We start from the raw sequence: 8,076 nt of genomic DNA, 5'->3' as shown, positions 1-8,076 counted from the left end.
TTATCTTCTATGGCTTGGATTAGGCAGGGTTTCATTGAATTTTTAAAACTAACAAACATTATCTACACATTGTAGTCTTAGTTCAATGAAAACAATTACGTTTGACTGACAGAATTTAGTTTGCACTATTTATGTCGGATCTTTACAGCCTACATCCACTCTTCATCACTGGTATTATGAAGCATTAATAATTGGGGCTTGAAAGAGTTCCTACTTTATGAGTGTGATGAGATTCAGACAACTTAACACATCGTGAAGTCATGCAGCATGTGTATTTTCCCCGAAGAAGTGTCAACCATATCCGGCAATCAAACACGATGTGCAGTCTCAAACACTAAAGGGTTATAAAATTAATACCTTCTATAGATTTTTGAAACGTCATAGTAGCCATTTATATCTGATTACCATCAAAATTGACATTTTTGTTCTGTATTGTTTGGCAAATCATCATGGAAAGATATACAGTTGTACAGCGTATACAAATCTATTCGAGCTACGTTTCAGGCATTAAGTACGTGAAATTTATGATCAAAATAATCGAGCTCTATAATCTTACTGTTCGTAATTTAATTTGAAAATTTAAGTCAAATGGTACTGTTTGTGATATTTTTAAGAATCCAACCCGTCAAAAACGTAAACGTACTGCTGAAAATAACTATGTCGTGAATCAAAGTGTGCAGTCACGTCCCAAGACAAAATGCCGCCCCCAAGACCTGAACAAAAACGATGCATGAGTGCGAGTGATAAAGTATTCGGCACCTTTATAATCTCTGCGACACGCGCTAGAGTAAGATAAAAGGTCTACATATTTTTGAGTTAGTTTCCAAATTATCGCCAGCAAATTGTGCTGAATCGCTTCATGTAGCATCGATAATCTGCGAGTTCGTGTTGCTAAATTTGCAATTTTTTGTGTTAAACATAAAGTCAGTGGTATATATTTTTAGTTAATTAAGTAGGAAAGGTGGTTCTGCGTGTTGTATTAAAATATGGTAGCTGTACAGATAAGCAAAAAGATGGTATTACGTTTCATAGGTAAGTTGATACATGTTCGTGACAATTTATTTGTATATTATTATTTATTTTATTATCAGTGACCTAGTGTTTCTTTAAAATAACTTAAAATATGGATATCTGTACCTAATGGTTGCATTTTGACCGCTTAAAAATACTATATAACGTAAAAAAATAGAAAATTATATTTTAATTCTGAGCGTCTAGTGCGAGCACTTTGGGCGAGCACTAGCGAAATGGTCTATGGTCTCGAACATTTGTAGGCGAATGCGTTTGCTCGCCCACTAACCAAACGCACGGCACGTAGCTTCATTTAGCAATGCAACGGGTGGCGTCTAGATGTATCTATAGTCTATGGCCGCCCCATTTTTTATACTTACAGTATTTTTTATCATCCTTTCATGACACCAATATCTAAGAAATGGATAGATTACTAACACGACCTATATTCCAATTTAAATGCCATATCTGCTTTAATATACATATATTGCGAGTAAACGGTTTCAGATAGGTGAATTTAAAAATACATGTAACAACTTCCAAAGCTCGCAAATGACTGGAAAAATATTTGAACAAATTTTAAATTACGTAAGTATGTACCTACCTACTATAATTCAAATGTAATTCGCAAATCTCCGCATGTCATTGCTGATCACCAAGAACGAGACGTCTAAGGACAACGGAAGTAAACTAGACATTGCGAATCCGACTAAAAAATTACAGTCCTGTTAAGCCTATTATAGTAATTAATACACTGTTTCCAAGCAGCGAGCTGATTTTTTAATGGAAAGATATTTCCGTTATTACTAAGTTTAGGTAGCTATTTATGTATATACCCAATGATTCTCCTCGATTTGCCGGCCTTCGGGTGACTGCCGCCCCCATGCTACGCTCAATCTGCCTACCCCCACGGGACGTCACTGAAAGTGTGGATAAAAATCCAGAACAATCAATAATTATTATAAGTCGTTCTCAAGACTTTGGACTTTCTTGTACTACATGGATTATTAATTATTATAAAGATTTCAATTTGAAGGCGTGTAAAATATAGTTAAGAAATTAAATCGAATGAACATTAATAATTGATACGTCGAAATTTTGCTGATTGGTCTTTAGAGCAACTCTTATTTTTTGATAACCTTAATATTATACTTCCCAACATCCACCATTTTTTGCGCCCCCTAGACGTGACGGTATTTTAAAACTATATTTTATTTGTTTCAGCAATCCTCCAACGGTGGTTCGCATCGGAGTTGTGGATATGCAAGAGAGCAATAACATCGATCACACAGATTATTTGATTTCTGAGATTATCCCACATCCAAACTATACAGTCAGTTATAATTACTACGATATAGCTCTACTAAGGTATGAAAACGATAGCTTTCTGATGAATATAACAAATATATAAGCTTAGTTATATATTATAAAATATATATCTGATTGATACCTACCTTAATGTAATATACTATAAACCGATAGCCAACATTATAACGCAATTCGATAAGCATTTCATGTAACAAGTAAGTAGGTACTAAATTCGAATGGATTTAAGTTTTATACTATTCCATTTGAGTCGTTGAAGTTTAGTGTCCTCTTGAGTGTCGTATTTTTATTGTTTATAATTAATAAAATAACTAATGGAATGTTATTCTTATTACGTTTTGACGATTTATTATAGTACGCTTATCGTGTATATTATTAATTATTATTGATAAGATAGTGGATTTTTTACAAACACTTCAACTATTCATAACTTGTTTGTTATATTTTTTGTTACCCTTGACTTGATAGGTAGGTAATGGAGTTTTTACCTAGTTCATTGTTTTGATTTGTTATATAAATTAGAGTTAATAGTATTCGTTGTCAGTGTTTATTTGCCTTTTGGTGAGCGTAGGTACACAGTTCCTGAAGATGCCGAAAGGCGAAACCCGGATCGACTCAAGTGGAATAGTACAGAACTTAAATCCATAAGAATTTAAATTCAAATTCCATCAAGTACCTTCGGTTGATAGTATTAATATTATAACAAGTAGGTACTAGTTATAATTGTCGTGATTCGATAAGATTCCCGTAGGTTAACTGTACAAGCATATTGGCGCGAATCCAGCAGATACAGGTATAAGTCCCGTCGGGTGATTTCATTAGTGATTTCTTATAGTGTGTATATACATGAGATGTTTTCAAATTATGTATAATATTCTTTTTAATTAATTATTTTTTTTATTCATCGAATAATTCACAAGATTTAAGAATGTAACATTCTAATTATTGAACATACATATTTTTGAAAACACATTATAACCGAAATCATATATAAATTATAACCATTATAAGAGAAAAAATATTATAACCTAACCATTAGAAAAAACTTTTTGAAAAAAGTAAGACACCCCGCAGGAATCAAACCTGTATCTCTCGGGTATCGCGCCCATGCACATATACCATTATACTAAAGTAGTCATACTTAATTGTGACAAATTTTCAAACTAATGGCTTTTTTTAATATTCACTGAAGCGCTTTCCAAATTGAGCTACTATTCGTCGCTCAAGGATTGGTTTTTTGAATAGACCAAATGTCAAATGTTCAAAAGACGAAAAACAAATTTCATTATCCTATATTAAAATACATGTAGGTATTTAAATTGTTTTTTTTACAGAATATGAATGCTGTATTCATTACAAAGCAATTTAAAGAAAAGGATGGTTCTGTTCCATTTAGATACAAAAAATCATTCTGCATTAAAAGGTCGATTTCGGATTTCGGAACGGATATTCGACAAACCAATCTATGGCGACGTATTGGCGATCGGCTTTTGTATTTATGTACAAATTGGTTATTTTATTCTTAAAAATCGATAATAAAGTGTGATAAAACTAGCTAGTATATTATATTTAAAACGATAATTTGGACATTATGAGACTGTATAATATGCGTATGCTGCGACCCAAGGTCTATCACGGACTTATACATAAAATGTATTAATATTAAAACCACTAGCGTCACACACCGTTAATATCGATAATGTCCAAACGGAGTATTTTTTTTTTTTTATTAGATTATTTTAGAACATTATGATAAATGTGGTTCAAAATAATTATGCATCAAGTCCATCAAAATAGATCCTGAGATATTTGGACCCATAGTTAAACTCTTTTTGTAAAATTCAGGAATGTTTTAACTGTATATACTTACCATATTTTGATAGTACATGGACCAATTAAAATAAATAGTCGAAACATACAGTGAATATCTGAAACATAAAAGGGCGTAAGTGCCATTTTCAAAAAAAGAAGGTAGTTGGGAATTTAAAAATACACTCAAACATTCAATAATTCATACATTAACCTTACAATTCATACAACCAACGCCATTTTCTGGAATTTTTAAGAATTATTTCCGGGCATCATTGGCCCTTCTGTACGACATTGGCCATGGCACATGCTATCCATTTCCTAAATAAAGCCGTTTTCATAATTTCTGGCACTTACAGCCTTTTAACTTTCCGGTATTCAAGTATGTTCATGCTGTATTAATATTATCAAATTAATGTTAGCAAATACTGTTGTGTATACTGCTGAAGGAACTGTCAAAATGGACATGATTCACATTCAATTTGATGTCTTGTCAATAGCGGAAAATTGTAGAGCTACGATTGTCATATTAAGACACAATATAGAAATCTGTTTTATCTAACTACTGAAACAAACTATTATTGTGAACCACCCATATTTTTCTCCGCAGGCTAAATAGGTCAGTTTCAGTAAACTCGTTCGTTTATCCGGCTTGCATTGGAACTGATCCTGAAGATCCTGATGACATTATGTTCATCACTGGCTGGGGCACCATAGATATCAAAAGTAAGTAGACACACATCCTTAAAATACTATTCAAAGTTTTAATTCAAATTTTCCACTCGACGTCACTAGAATATTACAAAATGGCGCGACTAAGCTAAACAGCTGTTCTTCACTGACATATACATTGGTTAATCTAATAAAGCCAGCTGTATTGATAGACAGCTAACCCAGATTAACGTCTTAACTACATAGTGGAGAATTTTAATATAATAATAATATATTGCCAAACTTTCATTTTGAGTGCTTGATTAGTTACTATTGAGTGTAGTAGGTATTTAGGTTGGCAACACGGTTTTTTCTTTGGGAAACCATAAAACTTTTTTTGTAAGCGCGCCTATAGTATGTTATCCAATATCTTTAAATTAATATAATAATTATTATAGTATAGAATGTACATAGCTTGAAAACACTAGACTAGAAACTAGACCAACTAGAAAAAATCATATTTGAAAAAAAATACGACCCTCGACGAGATTTGAACCCGTATAACCATTGGTGTCGCGCCAGTCTGCATTAACCACTGTGCTACGAGACTCCTATCTAATAACGATAATTTAAACTAGTAGGTTATACATGAAATGCTTCTTAAATTAAGTTATTATTAACTATCAGTTTTTGTGTATTTGCGTATTGTGTGAGTCTCGTAGAATAATTATTGATTAATGCACAGATAAGCGCGATAACAGTGGTGGTTATACGGGTTCAATCCCCGTCGAGGTTAGTATTTTTTTTTCAAATATGATTTTTTCTAGTGGGTATGTATCTGAAGTGTTTTCAAGTTATGTATGTTCAATATTTGGAATGTTACATTCTCAAAATCTTGTTAATTCATTTGAATTAAAGAAATAGTTTATTATAGTATTGTTTTATTATTTATTTTTCCACCTGTAATATTACAAAATGGCTCGCCCGCGTCAGTCAGCTGTTCTTGACATATCAATTTGGATAATGAAATTTAATGATCGTTATTATTGTGTTTTTTTGTTGCAGGAGAAAGTAAGAGTAGGTTTCTGATGAAAGCAAACGTCACCGCTGTCCCGATTGATGAGTGCAATGTCACGCACACGACTTCGAGAAACAAGAACATTCCCAATGGATTGAACGTCAACCACATTTGCGCATTGGACACTATCAATTACGCTGATACCTGCCAGGTACGTTATTTATCTATAAGACTCATTAAGGCGAGTCACTGCAGATGAATAAAACATTCGATGAATGCACAATTTCGCGTTATGGAACTGTGAATTGGCCTCCAAGATCGTGTGATTTAACACCTTTAGATTATTTTCTGTGGAGTTATGTGAAGTCGTTAGTCTGCGCCGATACACGACTTGGAAGCCAACATTCGCTGCGTTATTGCCGATACACGGCCCCAGCTGCTCGAAAATTGGACTTCCAGAATGCGCTTTATTCAAGCCAGCCGCGGAGCCTATATGCCCGAAATCATTTGTAAACACTAATGGCATAAAATTATCTTTCGGATAAAGCCAGTAACACATCCATTACCACAATTTTTATGGGTTTTATTTCATTTTAAAGTTCTACACCTCTAAAAAAATCGGTGCGTGTACTTAAGTACGCGCGTTAGAAGTTATACTTCTTTGGCGTAACAGAACACAAACAAAACTTGTGATAACCTAGATTCTTCGACTAGTTCTTAATTATCTTGTTATTTCTCGTTGTTTTTATTTTTAAAGTAACAACTGTCACTCTGACGTTTAATCGTCTGTTTACGTAAGGAACGGCCGACAATAATAAATTCGTTGCCTAAGCAACGGAACAATTGAGTCGTTCACAAGCATAGTGAACCAAGTCCATTCTGGTTTTTTAGTAATCTAGGTTCAAACATAATATTTGAGTATTTCTACATTTAAGTTATTATGCAAGGAAAATCATACCCTTACATAATTATAAATAATCAAATATTATGTTTGAACCTAGCTTACTAAAAATAACCAGAATGGTCTTGGTTCACTATGCTTGTGAACCACTCAATTCTACTATCAAACTTGCGTTTGTATACAGCCGACTGATTCGCAGCTATTTTCATACTATCGTAACGGTGTGCGCGCGCAGCTCTCAATTCCACTCTCGCCCCAAAAGAAGTATAACTTCAAAAACAACCTTTACAAGCGATCACGCCTAAATATTCTCTTCCCAGCCAGATATAAAAGTACTTACGATAATGTTTTATTTTTTAGTGTAACCTTTTGGGGAAACGCTGGTTTACAACATTCTAATATTTATTTTACCATTTCAGGGAGATTCTGGTGGTCCTCTTCAAATCCAATACACCGAAAACATGCATAAAGTAGTCGGAGTAACATCTTTTGGCAGGTCATGTGGTTCAAAAAAACCAGGCGTATATACAAGAGTTTCCAGCTATCTGGATTGGATCGAGAGCTACGTATGGCCAACAGAATCAATTAACATTTAATAAAATACTTTCCACTGCTTCATATTTAAATATAATTAATGTGTGTCATCTTCAAACTGTTGTACTGTTCTTTGTCGAACAAGAACTTCTTGTCCACGTGTTAAAACTGTGAACTAACAAGCCCCCTGTGCAGATAATCGTTTTAAAATAAGGAACGCCCCCAAATTTATCATTTTTTTTACGATTCCGTGATGTACGAATCTAACAATTTACGTAATTTGATGCTTTTTATAATAAAAATATGTCTCAAGCGATCAGGAATGATGTTAGAATTATTATTAGTAGACTTTCAGTTTATTGCGAAGAAGGCATGGAATCGCATCTGAAAAGAGAGCCGATACATTATTTTAACATGCGTTGCCGCCATGACAGTTATTTCACTGAGAAGTCTTCTATATGCGACTACTGCGACTTCCTGTTATCGACGAGATCTGGTTGCCGGACAGTAATCATGTATTTTGCATCTGGACTATCTACTTTCATGTTACAATAAAATATCCCTATCTTAAAAAAATAATGAAACATCATTTTTTCTTTATTAAAATATTGATTTTAAAGTTTAATTTATTATTATAGACAATAATATTATTATGTAGTGATTTGATTTATGCTTTAGAATAATGGTTATGTTATATAGGCCTCTTTGGTGTTATTTGCATGGATTTTATAATGCTTTATGTAATATTTTATACCTACTCAATTTCTGATAAAGACACATATTAATATACTACTTACTTTTAACTGTACCGGGTGCCCTTTTTAAA

Source organism: Rhyacophila brunnea, unplaced genomic scaffold, assembly GCF_057557595.1.
Source record: "Rhyacophila brunnea isolate RB1 unplaced genomic scaffold, BYU_Rbru_1.0 scaffold_17, whole genome shotgun sequence".
Taxonomy (NCBI): domain Eukaryota; kingdom Metazoa; phylum Arthropoda; class Insecta; order Trichoptera; family Rhyacophilidae; genus Rhyacophila; species Rhyacophila brunnea.
This window is presented reverse-complemented; position numbering follows the sequence as displayed.